Raw genomic sequence first — 19,707 nt, 5'->3', positions numbered from 1 at the left:
TGAATCAAAGCAGTACTGTTTATTCAAAAATAATAAGTCATGGGCCAGCTCTGAAAAATAATGAAAGAGCAACACAATTCAAAAATGACTGAAATTAAAGATGAGTGCGAGGTGCCCATTCCTATAAGGTTCTGAATGTTTCCTGCAAGGTGTGGAGTGGCCTCAATTTCCATTGACTTCAATGAGAACTGAAGATATTTGGCACCTCACTGGAGGCACTTTGCAGGATTAGCCCCTTGGTCCCTAGGCAAAAATGAGAGACAAAAAAGTGTTCAACCTTTGCATAGGGTAGCATTGTCTTGCATCATTCTCTGATGACTGCATCTGTCTGTCTCAGAAACAACACAAATTCAAGGCAGCCACAGCCAGCCTTGTTTGGAAGTAGTTGGCCCAATGTGGTGATGAACATGTATATGTTATAAAGTGGGAGAGTCAGCAGAGATTCTCAAGGTTCTATGATCCTCCTTCCCCTGGTAAACAAGATAAATTAGAAATGTAGAAGTTGGATAATGTAACTTCCTTCTTCCATCAAAATGGGTAGGGTTACACAATGAATAGGAATTAAAAGTCTATAAAGACTATTTGCTAAACTTCCTGTATAACTTTCAATAGGTGGCCCAACATCTCTCATCAGAAGATGTTAAAATTATAAAGTTGTAACATGAATTTTTTTTACACATAAATAAAACAGTCATATTTGTCTCACTATACATGAAAATGAAATCCAATATTGAACCAATTTAGTCTCATTTATGAGACAAACTCAGTTGGGAGATTAAATCGGATTTACATCAAAGTGAGTTTTATTTATGCTTATTATTACTATTAAAGAGAGAGTTCAAACAGCAGAAATTACAACTTGCAGTATGTGTTGGGCTGGAGTAATGAATGAATGATTAACGGCAGTGTGTGGTAAATAAGAGAATTACCACTGGGCAGGATTTGTTTAGCCAGCGGTTCATTACCTACTTTTGCATAAGGAAGGATAAAAATAAATTGTACCCAAGGAAACTGCAACTTTACCAGGTGACACTACTATTTACTCTCTTTATCTGTTTCCTCCATTTTACACTGCTGCCTAGAAGCCATATCAGCAAGGAGAGACCAAGTACAACAGCTGCAATTCACCCCAAAGGCAATGTTCTCAGCAGTGAGCATGATCCTATAGCATGGATGTCTGAATGTGCTTAGTCTTTACAGTTTAGGTCAATAAGGAGTTGTCTCTCCACCAAAGGGGTCTGTTTCCCTCTCTTTGATGTACACAAAGTGCCATTTAATTTTAAATGGTGTTTTCGTCATGGTCGTGCTAAGGAAAAAACACCCTCACCCCCCCAAAGGGGTCAGTGTCATCTAGCTCTGCTGTGATGTGGTTTGCTAACTTTTCAGAAAGAAAGACAACCTATAGCATCCAAATGAGGCCATTTGCCCTGGTGACAACCTGGGAAATTGTTCAGAATTCCATGCCCATCATCCAATTTTTCCCCTTTGGACTAATTTTTCCATAATTGTTCATTTATTTTTCCTTCTAAAACCCTCTTCTTTCTTCTCTGATTTGGCCTTTCACCCCATATTCATTTTTACTGTGTTTTCTCCTCTCTTCCCTCCCCACCATTCTCTCTTCTTCAGTTTCTACCCCTCTTCCACCCTCTCTCCCTCCTCTTCAATTTTTTCACCCAACTGCAAGTCCTCCTGGGATGAGACACTAGAGTGCACATCCCGCTCACCCTTCAAGTGCCCGGCCGATACAAATGCAGGGGATAGGCTTATTTGAGAGGATAAGAAGGTGCTGATATAACACTAAGTGCAGGTAAGATGGAAGCTCTAATTTTCTCCTTTCAATATAACTAATTGACAGTAGACAAGATGCTTCTAAGCTTGGGGTTTTTTTTAATTTAAATTATATAACTAATAATGACATACAGAAAGTGTGGACAAAAAAACCAGAGGGGTGGTGTGGGGAAGTGTGGTGGGGATTAGCGGATGAGGAAAGAAGGATAGTTTTAAAATTATGCCCCGTCCCCCATGAACCCTACACTTGCCATTTAGACAGAGTTTACACTCCTCTGAATTACTTTTAATTCACTCTCTAGCACGGGAGCGCTTCACCATTTCAAATGTAGGAAAAGCATCTGCTTGTTATTTGTTAATAGCAAGCTAATTAAAGTTGTCTGCTAGCTTGACCCTGCAGTAATGCTGAAAGGGCAGTCAGGCTTCTCAGCTAGGAGGTGGGTGAAAAGAGGTCCATGTAGTCTAGGGAAGCTTAAATAAAGGATTGATCCCCTCCCACCCCACATTTTCTCTATTTTCCATCATGAGCTACATTTCATAGTGGAAATAGATGTTCTATAATACCCCCACCACCATCACCACCCTGTATTTTTTTTAAATGCAAAACTAAAAAGCTAACAAGCCAATACTGACTCACTTTTGGATGATGGAAGACAGTCAATTCAAGAGGCATCAGCCAATACCTTATTAACATGGATTCTCTCATGACTTACCGCTATAATAGCCCAGTGAGGGCTAAATGGCCAAACTATTCAGCAGCAGAATCAATGCCAGACAAGTTTTTCCCTGCAATGTAATGGACGTTTCTGAACTGTACTGTGGACTCCCTTTCTACTAGACATCTCCATTTAACCCTAAGAACAGCAACTGGTATGTACTATGAACTGCAGAAGAATAAACACCACAGTAGAACAGTGCTCATCTGGCACTCGTGTGTTTGGTTTAGTCCTTGCTAAGAAGCCAGGCTAAGAGAGTCAACTAAAGTTGTTGATAAGGGGTTAACTGGTGCTAATTCTTAATCCCAATGGATTCAGAGATAGAGCCAGAGCTTGTACTCTCACTTGTTAACAGGTTTCACTTAACTCTGAAATAGAGTAAGACAACTTTAGCTAAACAAGTTAAAGATTTAATTTCAGACTGGAAATAAGGCTTAAATTTTTCATGACAAGACTAATTAACCATTGGAACAATTTACCTTGGGAATTATCCATCACTGATGACTTTAAAATCAAGATTGGATGTTTTTCTAAAAGATCTGCTTTAAGAATTATTTTGGGGAAGGTCTATGGCTTGTGCTACACAGGTCAGACTAGATAATCACGATTGTCCCTTCTGGCCTTAGAATCTATGAATGTAGGATTTACATTCAGGACATCATTAGATTCTTCATTTGATTCCCTCTTCCCTGCTGGTGGAAGTCTTTGTAGTATTTGAATTCCTCATATGTAGACTTTGGCAGGGACAACCAATTGTGTGTGCAAAAATCAGAAGTCAACCTGACACTGGCAAAAAATGCAGCATAAAGTGTGTATGGACTATTATCTACACTGCTCTTTTCTCATCTCTACTTGCTAATTTGAAACTCTAGCAGCCAGGGACAAATTTTTGAAGACATTACAAACCTGGGATCAGTCTTAAGCTTTTCCTTTGAGTCTCTGTTCCCTTTTTTCTCTTGAGATAGCCCAATCATGAAGTATTTGTCTCTGATGACAGGGAAATCTTCCAGCAGGATTCTCAGACTACTGTAGTATGCAATGATCTGGCCTCTTAGGGCATACTGTGACATACGATGGCTCAATCTAAAAAAGGTACCAAATATTAGTATACAATGGTTAGATAAAAATTACTGTGTAGTGAGTCATCTATACAGATAAATTGTACTCTTCCTGGCTCTAATCTCTTTCTGCACTGACACATCCTTTGGCATGTTCTATTGCAAAATCATCAGATTTAAAGGTGGCTGTTCTGCTCTGCTGTAACACCCATAAAGACAAAAAATCCAATAGTGGCACAATATAGCAAAGCTGCTCAATATTTTGTACTTCTGTAACACCTTTCAACTGACATTCTCACAGCCCTTTAAAAACATCAGTGAATTAATGCACAGAGCAACAACTTTGAGGTAGATATTAATATTTATATTACAATAAGACACGAAGGAGTTAAGTAATAATGAGTTACTGTTGGACACCTAGTTTATTAAACAGTTCTAGTCAATGTTGTACATTTATTTGTTTTCTCCTCTCATCCAGTCAAACTGTATACAAATTGCCATTTGGTGGTTTTTTTTGTTTCATTTTGTTAATAAACTAGCATCTTGTACAAGAGTATAATCCTGCTCCTGTGGAAATCAATGGCAAAACTCCTACAAACATAAACAGAAGCCAGAGTGGGACTGATAGCTGTGAAGTATTATAAGACTGCCAAGTCAAAGCAAGTGTAAAAAAATCCAGCTCAAGTTTGAAACTCCAATTCCTCCCATTTCCCATTTCCTCCAGTTACACTAGCACATGGATTGAATTTACACAATTATTTGTCACCAAAATCAGGCACTCCATCACCACTAGATCATAATCTGATTTACTGCAAAATAATCCCACCACAGCTCTATCCTCATGGTGAAGACACTCCCCTGACCTTTCCTCATCCACTAATTACCTCATCAACCTCTCTCCTCAACCAGGTTCTGGAGAAGAAAGACCCATTTCTCATCTGTTCCAGCACACTCTTTCCAATTTTACTTGTACTGTCTCTAGCTCCCCACATTCTCCCACTAACCCACTAGAAGCCATCCTCTTTCACTCTGGTTATTAACTAACTACAACACATTGTGAAGAACACATTATAATAACTATATTATAATCTAACAGAAAAGGATCCTGTTCAAACTAAAGCCTCAGCCACTCTCATACTTCAGTTGCACAGGATTTAAAAAAAATGTGAATGAAATGTATGTTTTGATGTACTCACTTATGACAGTATTCAGCAATAACTTCTCTTTTGATTTTTTCATTTACATCCTACAAGATAATATTTTCTTCTTAGTGACATCTCTACAACACTTGTGTACCTCGCATCCAAAAGAACATAAAATATTCCAATACAGCAGTATTTTCTATTACAGAAATGTTGCTTCATTAATGTATTAATATGGTTCTGGATCACGAGACTGCTCTGTAATGTTGCCTAATTCCATTCTTCGTAAAACTTTGATGAGGGCAAACACTGGAGATGATTTTATCCAGTACAGCAGATCCCGTAAAAATGTATATCAAATAATATAATATAGCAAATATATCAATAATAAATTCAGCAAAATTATTAGACTAGTTCTTGATTTCAGGGCAGATAATATTAAACACATCATTTAAAACACCACATTTTGTGATATTTTCCAAAAAATATTCAATTTATAGTTCCCCCTCAAATATTCACTTGGTTTATTGAGCTGGTTGCATAGTTTGTGAATATACTAAACTGAATGATCTATTTTGATGAATTTGTTTGATAAAATATTTAACGGGGCTTCCTCCCCCTCCCCCATGTTCAGAACTAAGTCTAACTTGTAATGCATTTAGGAGAAGACTTGAGTCACAAGCAAATTCAAGAAAGGATGCAAGTATCTCAATTTCTAGACACTGGATAACAATGATTTTCCAGACATACAGAAAATCTGTGTCAAATTTAGAAAGTTGACAATAAAGACACAAGGTCTACTTATCTTCCTCTAAAAATGAAACACAAATTTATGAAAACAAAAATGACATAATAAGAGAGACAATAAAAAGTCTGCCTACTCTAGTATTTTGTCTTGTCTCTAACTAAAGCCAATGGTAGATGTTTCATTGCAGTAAATCCCATCAACTACAATACTATATTATGGATGGAAATTTCTTCATAATCCCAGCCGGTGATCTTCAAGCATGACACCAATTAGCCTTTTTAATTGATTTAGTAATACAACTATAGATTGCTATTTGTTTTTTAATCTGAGAATCTATAGTCAAATCTTCAGATGTCGCTGAAAAACACCCAGAACAACTAAGGAGTGTGGGAGGTTCAAGAGGCGCCCTTTAAACGCCACTGATCCTGGAAATACAAAATCATAAAACTGAGGTTAGATGAACTATTTATTATACAAACGAAACCCACCTCAAGTTCAGTTTCCTTCTATGCTACAGAATTCTTTTATTATTATTTTAACATATTGTGACACACCGTACTCCGGGTACACCCTTAGGATGTGATTTGTGGATCATTCACATTCACACTTATAGTGTAACTGTGTATTATGTAATGCAAAGTGTGTCATGTAAGGTGTTTTTGGAATGCTCAAGACATACTGAATATTATTGTTAAGGTAATATGTTTCTTGCAATGTCATATGTATAGTTATGAAGCTCTGCTATGTAATATTCCCAAATATATGTCTCACATGTCTCAACATCAATAGATCCAGACAAACACTAAACGCAAAGAAGGTAATTCAGGCCTCACAAAGGCATGCATAAAACAAACCCAGCTCTGTCAGGAACAATAGGCTGGCCTAAGCATCTGATAAGGTGATGCTCATTTGATTCAAGTGGAGAAAACCATGCGAGACATTGCCAATCAGCTGACCCCAGGAGGTGACGAGGAAACATGTTAAAGGCAGACACGTTTTGGTCTCTAGAGCTCTCTCTTGCAATCCATCTACAAAACTACACCATGCAATTGAAAGTCTGTCCACAGGGGGAGGGCCTGGCTGAAGGAGTCAGCCAACCTGTGGTGAGCATTATTTAACTTTGGGAAGTTACTGGAAGTATTAAGCTTAGTATAGAATGTGATTTGCTTTTATTTCTTCCTAATCAGATCTGTCTTCTTATTCTGGTTTATAATCATTTAAAATCTTTCTGTATTTAATAAACTTAATTGTTTGTTTTATCGAAAGCAGTGCATGTGGTTTGGGTGTGTGTAGACTTTATTTAGAGTGACAGAGCTGGTGCATATCAATTTCTTTGATAAATTGACTAACCAATAAGCCTGCAGAGTCCAGTGGGCAGCACTGAATTCTGTAAAACAGCAGTTCCTAAGGTTGCATCTGGGACTGGGGATGTTGGCTGGGGGTCACACCATTGCATAATCCCATGAGTGGCTGGCCAGAAACACCCATTCACTAGGTCAGGGACTGCTTGCTTGCAGGGTGCTGTGTGTGGGCTGACCCAGGATTGGGGGTTCACACAGCGGGGCAAGTGCAAGACGGCCCCAGGAGTGGGGGGATTGGGGCGACACAGCAATATACCAGTTCAGATTGTGGAGGAGAACATCACATATATACATTATTTTTGCTCTTTCTAACACATTTTGAAGCACTCTCTCTTAGGTACTCCAAGAGCCCCATCACTGTAGTATCTGAGCACCTCAAAATCATTAATGTATTTATATGCAACATCCCAGTGAAATAGGGAAATTCTATCATTCCCATATTACAGATGGGGAACTGAGGCACAAAGAGACTAAGTGACTTGCCCAAGATCACACAGGAAGTCTGTGGAAGAACAGGGAACTGAAACTAGGTCTCCAGAGGCCCAGGCTGGAGCCCTAACTGTCATAGTTGCACCTATATTCTCCCTTTATGATGCAACAAGGACATTCTGTCTAGATGTCAGGTTCCCCTGGCTATCACCTCTTTGCAGTGGAGACATGTCTCACTCCCTTCTGACTGGGGTATTTCCAGGCTGCACTGTCTCTTGACTAAACTGTGATATCCCAGTAACAGACACTGCCTAAGCAGGCCTGTTTACTTTCTTTTCAGAGGGTAACACAGTGATTGCCAATAGTTACAAGTTACACACCGCACTTCCTATGCAAGTCTATTTTATTCTTATAGTAAAAGCACTACAAAGAAAATATTGAAAACAACAAAAGAACATATGCACACGTTAATAAGATCACCAAAGGTCACCCACGCCAAATATGGGCTCTAACAGGAGCAGTCTTTCAACATCCCATTCAAGGGGTTTCCTTGTAATTTCAGGTTCTTCACAGCTTCAACTCAGAACAAGCACACAACATTATGGGGTCTCAGCAGGTCTACTCCTTCCAACCCTTTCCTGAGGATCAGGGCTATCTGTGGACCAGGGTGTCCTGTCCATTTGCTGGATCAGGGATGAAGGCCCAGAGCTTCTTTAAAACCAGTTTTTTATCATCTAAATATCCTTTCTTTGTCTGTTGGTCCCTGGAGAATCCAGTTTGAACTGGTGTATGCCAGCCTCTAGAAGGGGTGGATTCAAGGGACTGATAACTGGAAGAGTTACATTAGCGCTGCTCTCCTCTTAGAGTAGATGCATTCAATTCCACAACAACAACATAGGCAGTGGACCCTACAAGATATTAAACCTAACTCAAAGTTTATCTTAATTCTACAATGTTTGTCCAGGGTATTGGACACTAACCCCTGGTCCATTCCTCCTCTCCCACTGGGCCATTCCTTCCTCTCCTTAAAATTAACAGCAGGTTGAGCGTTATGTTGAAAGCTGTTTAAAAAACAATGCTATCAAAAATCTTAATGTATAGTGCTGAAGTCACCAAAATTTCTCCCTCAAATAATAATTCTTTGGCGCACTTACAGGGTTTTGCATCCTGCTGCCCATGATTTCTTTCTTATGAATGAACGTGTTCAGCATCATGTCTCGTGGCCCCAGTTTCTCCAGCTGAATTGACACAAAAGCTTCCGGAGGCCTGAGTAGAAAATGAAAACATTGCATCTGAGCTCTGCAACTGGAAATAGGAAAATTAAGCTATCAGAAGCAAAGCAAATAGAGCCAAACTGAGCTACTCAGTTATTGGTTGAGGATAAAACACAATGCCCCAAAATATTTAACTTAATAATCAATTTTTTGCACATAGATAACACAGTATATGGAGAAGCTGAAAGAAACAAAACCCAAGTACAGACTTACAAAACACATACCTTTGGTTTTCATTTTAAGTAAAATATATGGAAATAGAAACATTTAAAACATTTCCCCACACCGACAGGATACCTGTGATAAACTAGGGGTATGTTTGGGTGAACTGGGAATTCCATGTTGTTTTGTGAACTCCATTTTGTTTATAACCTTCATTTTGCATTGTAATCTTCATCTCCAAGGTCTAACACTGCGACAGTCACCAAGAGCCATCAACACCAAGAGCCATCACCAACTCTGATGATCTCAACAACCAGTCCATCCACAAGAATAATGAACACGCTACACCAGTGTTTTTCAATTAAATTTGGCCACAGAACCCTTTTGAACTCGATAAATAATTGCGGAACCCCCCAAACTCTTAACAGTATTTTTACATATGGGGCCAAAAAAAAATGTCGAAATAAGCATATTATATACAAACAACTAGCTCAGCATTTCTCAATTAAATATAAATTAAATTACACTTACACTCAATACCTTCCACCGAAAAATCCGGGACATCGTCCCTTTTTCAGCGGCGCAGAGAACAGCTGCTCTCGGCGGCGCGGAGAACAGCTGCTCTCGGTGGTATGGAGAACAGCTGCTCGCGGAACCCTAACAGTGTTTCCGCGGAACCCTGGGGTTCCACAGAACACCAATTGAGAAACACTGCTTTGCACAGAAGGATGCCTGCGGAGAGGGTCTCTCTGCACTCTTCAACTCAGAGCACACTGGGAAGGAGGGGAGAGAGATTATTTTAAAAAGAGGCTGCTTTTTTGAGCTGGAGACCCAGACCACCAGCACAGGTAAGAAGATCAGGCCAAAAAGGCAGGATGGATGCCGGGCCTAAGGACGCTGACCAACCTCAGACCCATAGTGCAATCAGACTCGGCAGGGGACTGCATTCAGGACGGTGTTATCTTCCAAAGATCTGTAACTCTCTAGTGCTGCTTAAAAGTAACAGTGTTTGTGGTCAAGACATTCCTTTACTATGCTTGCGTTCCTTGCTTCAATTCCACATTGTCTTTGAAGGGTTTAACTTGAAACCATAGCTCCCACAGCCCGGTGACCTTGGAGGGACAGAATGGGTCTAACTGGGGGCTCAGGAGGGCCATGCCACTGGTTCTGGGATTTAAGACAGCTGACCTGCAGGATCCCACTGCCTCAGAAGGATGTCAGACATGAGACAGTATTGGCAACTTCAAGAGATCATGACATTTTTTTAAAAAGATTATATTGGGGTTTTTTAGGTCAGTCTTGATATTTGAACTTCTCCTGCCCATTCCCAGGGAGTGTGCATGTGACAATTAGTGTTGCCCATTCTCCCACATGTATTGGATAAGGTGATTTTGGCCCTGCTGCAGGAGTTCTCACCTCCACATCAGCCCTGCCACATCTCCTGCCCAGCAATTAAATCTGTCTCCCTGTCCCCCATCATTTTCTCTTCCTGCCCAACCCTCCTCAATTCAGCCCCCCTCAGTTCAGTCCTTCAGCCCCCATCATTACCACCCCATCAGTTCAGGCCCCCAACCCCTACTGCCCTCAGTTCACCCTCCCAGTACTCACCCTATCTGCTCAGAACCCACCATTAATACAGCCCGCTCCCAATCAGCCCTCAGTCCCCTCACTTCAGCCCCCAGCCGCACCCCTGCTCCTTAGGGTTCTTCACCCTCCCCATTCCTGGGGAGGCTGCAGTGGGGTTCCCTCTCCCATCCCACTTCCCAGCCTGGCAGGGGAGCAGCCACCCGCAACTGACAGGATTTTGAAGTAAAAGTGAGCCTCAATTTTAGAGCTTTCAAATGTCCGGATTTTTTTTTTCAGTTGATTCAGTTGCTTATTTGAGGTTTGCCAGGCCCTCCTCTGTTTCTTTAGATCTCAAATGAAGTTTCTCTTCCCTGCCGTAGTGTTGTTTATCTGATATGTAAATGAATTCTCATTGTCTTTCAAAGTACTTTGGAAGTAACTGCCTAGGGAGAAATCGCATTTCTTGTTTAGGGTGGTGTTTGATTGGAAACACATTTTAAGAATGTGCCACAGCTGAAAAACAAACAAACAAAAAAAACCCAGACATCTGAGAGTTCTATCACAAGATCATGAGTAAGGCTTAATTTTACTCACAAATCACGACTCTCACAAACACTTCACGAGAGTTGGCATGTCGGATGAGGTCTGCACTTAGGAGTATGCCTGAGAGACCCAGAGCTAGGAACAGTGACTCTGACCCAGGGGGGCTTCGAAGCATGTGGGCACCAGGATTTCGGTGTATTTAAGTGGATTAATATCTATTGAAAGAGGGGACTGGGCCAGGTTGTAACAATACCTTTTAATGGTCCAGTGTCCATCTACACGGTATCCTGTAGAATACGAAGTTGCTGTTGCTGCCTCCAGGGATTGTTTTTCTATTTCATTTCCAGACCTTGAATTTCTTTCACTTGCTGAGCTGCTTTGACTCTTCAAACTTAAACTTTCTTCCTAAAATATTAAGAATACCAATCTGAACTTATTCTAAAGGCAATTCTGCCCATTAAATCAACACAGGTTTGCAGTTCCACATGGCTGCTGTACTCTAGCCTTATGGCATAATAATTCACGAGGCACACTGAAAACAGAATAAAAAAGTTCTCAGGGAGCATAAAAATAATGAAACTATGGAGACAAGGAAAGTTAGATAACAATTTATAACCAGACAACATTCTCCACATTTCATCAACAATGAGGAAAATGGAGGTGCTGGGGTTGTTGGCTTCCCCAGAAGAGTGATCCCAAAAACTGTATTTAAAAAATACTGAAAAAAACCCCAAAAGGTGAAAGTTCAGTCTACTCATGCAATAGAAGTCTTAACAAAAACAAAACCAAAAAAAGGGAATCTTGATTAACACTGACTACATACAACAGCAAGAGAAAAAGAAATGGCATTAAAAGGAAGTCTGTATTATGGTAGGTAAGCAGAAGAACATGGGACACGCCAGTGGAGATACTATTGGAAGAAAGAATTAGCAGGTAATTTCCCTGTCCCTCCATCTTCTGTATAAAGTCTCCACTAATTCTCATCTACAGAAAACAGTGAGCAGCATGAGAGTAGCAGGAAGTGGAGATAAAGATCTTTTCTTAGTGGTTTTTATCTTAAGGACCACCATAAGAATTTACTTACAAAGTTAAGAGCCACCCATAAAGAGCACCCTTTTCCAAAGGAGGCATCTGGATGCTTGAAGACTGAGCTTATAGTGCCTGAAAAGAGATCATGCACCATAATGAGGTCCGGTAAAGAGAAGGAAGCTCGCTCTGCCAAAAAATTGCCATGCCCTGTATAGATATGTTTGATACCTATTGGTATTGATTTTCCCAAGTACTTTTATACTACTGTGCAAGAGCAAAACCATCTAGAGACCAAAACTTTAGAGGACTTTTAACCTTTGTATTTTAGGTGACAAGAAACTTCCAGTGCTGAAGTTGAATCCTACAATTTAATTTAATATAACTGGATTTAGATAAAATTTAGAAGCCCTGGGGACATCTGAGATGTGCCAGACATTTGCTTGTGGGGCTGCTTTGGACCAGGACAAAAGGAAAATGTAAATTCTTGATGGGAGTGAAAAAGAGTATTTACTTGTGGACTAGAGCTGGGAGACATCCTAAGAAGCACCTTGTTTGTGAAGGATGATACTCAGTTCCTCAATGGAAAGAGTTGCAGTCTAAGATTCTCCTAGCTGAAGTAATGGCAAGTAGGAAGCATGTTTTGAGAAACAGTAAGGAAGTGCTACTGGAAAGGGCCTGAATGGTGCAGAGATAAGAGTGCTGAGAGCAAGGTTCATATTCCAGCTGAGGAAGAAAGAACAGTTAAAAAGGTCTAACCATTTTATCTGCTCTTTGAAATCTGAAGACATGAGGCTGATAGGCCAAGGATGTTCCAAATTTTAGGTTTAGAACACTTTCTAAGTTGGAAACTTGCCCTTCAGGAGTTAAAGCAGAATCAAAGGATATATGGGACCTCTGGATTTTTTTTAATCAATATCCTTAGAAATATCTCATCTAGTACCTGAGATCAAACTGAGTTGTGAATTCCTTTTTAGATGAGGAGCAATGTCAAGATAATCTCCTTAGAAAATCCAAAAATTGTGTAAGACCAGCTTCCAAGCAATTAGTTGCAGGGAGTTAGTGATGTACTATAGGACACTACTTCCTGCATAAGAAAGGGAGGAATTACAGACACACACATTCAGTCCAAAACCCAGAGTCATCTTTGCTAACACGGTGTTATTAGAATTGCTGTTGCTTATCCCTTTTAGTATTGTTTTGTGTAATAGAGAAATAGAAGGAGAGAATGCATACAGAAGAGACTGGCCACAGTTTGACAGGGTTGCTATATTAGGTTGCTCTCCCTCCATAAACACTGATCTGCCTTGGAATATTGTCAGCTTGCAAATGTGTCTACTCAGGAACAACCTACCTGTGTTGCTATTAAAAGATAGACTAGCTGAGTGGAGAACCAATTCTGCCTGTTTTACTGTCATTTGGGCCAACCTGCTTTGATGTTGCTTAAGTGTTTGAGAGACTAAAACAAAGACTAAATGAGATTTTGTATGGCACAAGTTCATCAGAACTTCTGATGCCTCTTTGGTGATTGATGTTAGGACACAATTGTCATGTTGCTTGAGTATCTCAAGATCTGGAAGCCCAGAAGAGCTAATTGTATTGCTTTCAAATTCTAGGATATTTATGCCTTGTTTCAACTTGGGTGATTCTCCAGCCCTAGAACAACCCACAATCAGGAGGATACACATGTGGCTTAATGCCACCTTTGCCCTACCATCCCCGAGCTATGAGTTCTGTACTAAGGCATGGCACAGAATTTCACCCCAAGTGCTTTGCACCAACATGAGTTAACTGTGCGCTTTCAAAGTGAGAAGTCTCACTCTTGTTCTATCTACCTTATTCTCTGCAGCGGACACAGAAGACAGTCATCCATCAAGACCAGACCACTGGAATCATTACCAAAGGGAAGAGACAATTTATAGGATATGCACTTTCTTGGTTATACCTTAACTTAAATCTGGAAATTCAGATGTACTGCTTGTGTTTCAGATTTCTGAGTCAATACAAGACACTGTAAGACAGAGTAGTTGCAGATGGTGCCTGATAGATGGTTTCCTTGCTTTCTGTATTTTGTCGGAGGAAGAAATCTTGGCAAATCTTCCTCTGACAGGAATGCAATGCTTGCACTTACTGCATCTCTGTCTTGACTCAAAGGTGAAAGAATTAGGTATAGAAATGATTTCTTTTAAGATCTGTATGAAATCAGGATCCTGTAGAACTATCGGTGCCTTGATAATACGGGATGCTGCTTCCTTGAATGACAAAGCCCAGATTGACACGTCATACAGGAAAGGGTAAAATGTGTGCCCTGGACACTGATTAATCAGAACATTTGTAAGAATCCTGGGAGAATATGACCGAAGAGGTTCTTGGACTGGTAGTGAGCATGGCCAATTGTGACCCTGAGGAAATTATGACATTGGCATGCACCATACCAATTTGGCAATCAGTGGTCTCTGAAGGCCATGAAATCTCCTGGAAAAAATGCAGTGTTCATGGAAGATAGGTTTGCTCTTTGTTTATAATGAAGAAAGTGGAGACTAGCCACAAGAATTGCTCTGGATGTGGAACAGAGTGCATAAATTGAAGAGGTGGCATCTCTCTTGAAGAATCAAATGTTGTTTTACAGGAATCCTAGAAACTGGACATTAGATTAAAATCTTTCTGAGGTTGGAACAGGATCAGGTACCTTTCCTTCCTGTTTTGGGAGCAGGAATTAAAGAACTAGCCCAGAAACTCATACCAGAGGAGGAACAGTGAAAGGAAAAGTTAAGTTGTTTGCTACTGGCATGGAAAACATGTTTAAAAACAAGGAAAATGGGAGCACTAGTACCAACATGATCATTCTGACTGCTGCAGGCAGAACTTATTGTGGGTTGACAGACACACACACCACAACGTTTCTTTAGAAGAGCTTGAGCTGCCCTGGTCTGGGAGGAGAGAAAAGATGCCCCCATCAGTGAGGATCAGTAGAGGCATTTTACAGAACACTACAAACATGCTGAAAAAATGTGGCAACAGAACATAACTAGAACCTCTGATGTAAGCCCAAGATGATACCAGTGGGGTAACACTGAAGCATTTGGGACACTTTAAGAAAACTACAGTCCGCAGCACTTAGGGACTCTTAAAATAAGCAAGGATCATAAGAGGATGCAAATATTTATTGTAAGAATAATAGTGGCCAGAAATCAGTGTGTGTGCAAACTGAGAGAGGCTGGGGGCACATCAACCTCAGTCACCACTGTGATAAGGATAAAAATCATTAGTGTATGAATGGTGACAGTATAAAGAGTTCACAGACCTACGGTCACATGAACTGAGGAAAGGTATATGGAAATTCACCAGAGTGATTGACTCTGTTTGAATATTGCAGACATAGATTACAAAAGCACGATCTTAAACAACCATACAGCCAAACCCACCGGAAGGGTCATACTGCTTCTGAGACTTTGACAACCTGCTAGGGTTTCCAGTCTATCCTGTTTATCTTTGGGCTGATACAGTACATGTGTAATACAGACATGTTTTTTCTTTATTTCTTAGTCTTGAATAAATAATGCATGACCCGCCCAAGCCTCCTGCTGTTGCTGCTGCTCTGCTGATTCAATTAATTGTTCAGGTTTATATTTAGTCAGATAATATTTACTGACTGTAAATGAATAAAACCTAGTCCAGAAACAGATGCCGTAGTAATTGAAGGATTTATTACTGAGAGGAGACATCCATAAACTCAATGTATAGTCACTGCCATTCTAAAGAAAAAAGTCATAACAATTTTAAACAGTAAAACAGTTCCAAGTGTTTGGAAGACTTATCCATACTAGTAGGGGAAAGAAAGCTCTTTCCAAAGTAAAGAATATTCCCAATAGCTGGCTGAGGATCATGGCCGCAGCAACTTGTGTTAGACTCATGGATTTTAAGGTCAGAATGGACCATTATGATCATCTAGTCTGACCTCCTGCACAACGCAGGTCCCAGAACCTCACCCACCCACTCCTATAATGAACCCCTGACCTATGACTGAGTTGGGGTTAGTCCTGCTTTGAGCAGGGGGTTGGACTAGATGACTTCCTGAAGTCCCTTCCAACCCTAATTTTCTATGATTCTACTGAAGTCCTCAAATCATGGTTTTAAGACTTCAAGGTACAGAGAATCCACCAGCAAGTAACCAAGTGTTGCATTGCAGCAGAATGGTTTGGGAATGACTTCAGGATTAGAGCTGTGCAGAGAAAGCTTATTCTCTTTCTCAAAGGATTTTGATTTTTTAAAATATGGTTTCATTCTAACTAGGAATGAAACCCCAAAATTTTGAAATTCTCTGTGAAAGCAGTGAAGCCCCCATTTCAGGGCAGTCCACCAGGTGGGCTGCCATGTAGCTGCAGGTCCCGGAACCCCCGCTCTTACAGAAACCTGCCGGGGTTCCATTAGAACTATGGCATCTCTGCAAAAGGTTCAGATTTTGCAGAATCAGCTAATTCTGACAAAACAAATGTTTTATCAGAATTCTTCCAACCAGCTCTGTTCAGGATACCAATTCCCTCGGGCTAATAGTGCTCTGGTATATGATGGAGAATAATGGGTCTAAATCAGGTGTGCAAAGGGGTGTAAGTTACACCGGAGTAGGCTTGCTTACCATTATGTAACTTGCAGGCTTCAGGGGCTAGGAAATATAAGTTTACATCAACAAAGATGCCCTTACATTCACCTCTGATGTGGGGGAGAGGAAAGATGAGTCCATGGGAAAACCTGCTTCTGAAATACACTGCAGGCTGACACTCAGAAGCACTGACATGTACCAGCCATAGGGGCAGGAAAACTGCAGAAGCACAAGGCAACCCCTTTGCCCATAGTGCCCCAACAGCAGTCAAAGTGCTAGGGCTGAAAGTGTTGACAACGAAGTACATTTTTTTTTCTTTTTAATAGAGAAAGAAAATGAGTGATGAGAATCTCATGGGATAAAGGGTGAGCATTATGTGCCTTCTAATGGGAAGATATCAGGAGGCAGATTGGAAAAACTGCTGCACCATTTTTTCCACAGATAGTATACAGTAAAAGTATATAACATGAGCTCTGCTCAGCCTACTGGATGCAAAAGACTGAGACAGAAGTGGGAGTTGCTAAAAGAGGGTGCATTGGGGGGAGATCATCAGCCCCAGAATAAAAGGATGAACTACAGCTCACGAACTATACAGAGGGAGGAAAACAAATTATGAAAGAACATTCACCAAGTATCTTTCATCCTGAAGCATCTCTATGTACTTTATAAGTTTTAAAATTATATACAGGGATCACTTAACCCATGACTGAAATGCAACCATCTTTGAGTGAAACACAATAAGCTGTGTAACAGCTTGCTGTAATAGCATGCAACAGTTTGGGACATGATGGGAAGACAGCTACTGAATACTGTACTTTAAATGCAGGATGAAAAACACTGTCAAACAACAAATGTGGAACAATGATGACTGTGTAATTTTGGGAAGGCTTACGAACCTATGTTTGTTAATGATTTATCTTCCCATTCAAGATGGCGTCATAACTGTGCTGCCATTTGCAGAAGGCAAAATAACAGAGAGGTGACATAAGTTGCTAGTGCTGTTACATGATGAAAATATCCCCTTCCTAGAAGATCATAGATGTCAAGGCCTGAAGAAATCGCTAAGATCATCTAGTCTGACTTGCTGCATAACACAGGCTATAGGATTTCATCCGGTGATTCCTGCATCTAATTTACCTCCAGACTCTGCAGGCTCTTTTCGATCATATTTTTCAGCTATACTTGACCATCTGGATTAACTAATATGCATTAAATTAATCATGGATGTGAAACCATCTTTTTTTCAGGTAATACATTTGCAAAGAATTCCTAGAGTCATTTTGTGTTTTAACTGTTAAAGTAAAACAAAATTAATAACTAACTGAGCATCATCAGCGCTTGCATGTAATGTTTGCTCTCAAAACTGACCCTATGGGGTTAGGGAAATGAAATGTTGCTGACCTTCATGTCCATTGTACTTGAAGGCTGGATCATGTGACAAAATGAGGCTTGCTGAACAGCAGCAATAAGAGAATTTTTTTGAGTAACTTGACAGGCAAGGATGATCTGCATGTTCTCCACTCCAGATGGGGACAAGAGCTAAAGGGTAAAAACACAAAAGTATTGCAATATCCCCCATAATGTAAAGGCAGGTTATAGAGATCACGCTAATTTTTCCTTGCCTTAACTAATCTCCAGAAGTGGCATTAATCATTCTGCTATTGGTACATATTAATTTAAATAAGTCTAAATGCTGAAGTCACTTTACTCAGCTGCATTCACAAATTTTTATTCCCCAAGGAACTTACAGTTGAGGTACTATACAATGGGGTATGATACAAAGGGATGCTATCAGACTACAGAAGGGGAGAGGAGCTATATAAAGTAAGGCTAGGACATTGATTATTTTCTTTTTTGTTTTTGTAGTAGGTTTTTAATTATATGTCATCTAATTAAAGTGTGGGTCATAGCTGGGGAAATTGGGGAAAGAAGTAAGTTTTGAAGGACAGGTAAAGTTCTGTGACATGACACACTGCACCATACAATTTTGTTTCTACTTTTTTAACAGTACCCATTGTTTTAATACAATGGTGCAAAAAGTGAAAGATTAATAGTGCAGAATCTTTTACTTTGAAATAGTATAGGAAGTGAGATATTCATTTTCTTTCACCCTGAAAAAAATCCCTTTTCTGCATTCTTAAAAAAATTTAAAATAAAATAAAATAGAACCAAATCCTGATTTGTTTTTGTTTTGTTGTTGTTGTTGTTTTTAAACTCATCAGACCTGATACTTTGGCAAAACTTCCATTGACTTCAATGAGAATTGTGTCTCAGTAAAGACATTAAGATTTGGCCTGCAGTTATTATACAAAAGATTTGACTGATATTATCAAGTGATAGTTCTGAAAAGTGAACAAAGTTACACTGTTACATGCAGAGAAAAAACAAAACAATAAAAAAAGCTGGTAAGAGAAATGTACAACACCACAATGAAGCCCAGCTAGTTAAGGCCTGTAGGTGCTACTCCTATATACCTGCTAAATAATAAGTGTGTGTATGATTTTGGTTTCCTTTGGAAATAAAAGAAACTATTCACCTGAATAACACCATCTCTTGTATGAAAGCTAAATTTTCCAATTTGATTACTGTCAATTTCTTCAATGCTTAACAATAAATTAGATGGAATATATCTGCAAAAAACAAATATCATAACAATCATACATAAAACACAGAGAATGCATCAAAGAAGCCAAACTGAAGGAAAGAAAGGTAATGCTGAAGAACTCTGTATTTTCTACTTCCTTCCCCTTTATAATTTGTATCAGATGAAGGAATGAAGAATTCCTTCTTTGAACAAAAAGGAAGTTTAGGGTGTTACTAAGGATTCCAGAAGTATCTGAAAGTGAAATAGTGTTCCGTGAAGTTTGTGGCTGAACTCACAGAGAATCATGAATTCTTCCCCATTTGGCTCTAGGAGTTGGGTTACCAACTGACAAATCTACTTGTCCAGTTTAATCAAAAATCATTTAAAATATTGGTTCCTAATCTTTTGGGATACTGTGCTGTCTACCAGACTATGATGTCAGACCGTGCCTGCTACTGCCCACAATTCAATAATGCACAATCTATCCTGGAATGAAGATTCAGTTGCTTGCAATTGTAAGACATGTTTGGAGCAGCCCAATCTCCAATGTTAGTTAGAGTGTATACAACTGATTGGGAGGCGAGACGTGGTTTATCATTCAGATGGGGAGGAAAAGCCTGCACACACATGCTAATGATTGAGAACCACTGATAGGAATTATCTTTGCTGAATCTGGTAAGAAAAATGGAATTTCCTACTTTATTTCCATC

This window comes from Emydura macquarii, unplaced genomic scaffold (assembly GCF_026122565.2).
Source record: "Emydura macquarii macquarii isolate MOO-44397 ecotype Brisbane River unplaced genomic scaffold, CSIRO-AGI_Emac_v2 contig_1146, whole genome shotgun sequence".
Taxonomy (NCBI): domain Eukaryota; kingdom Metazoa; phylum Chordata; order Testudines; family Chelidae; genus Emydura; species Emydura macquarii.
This window is presented reverse-complemented; position numbering follows the sequence as displayed.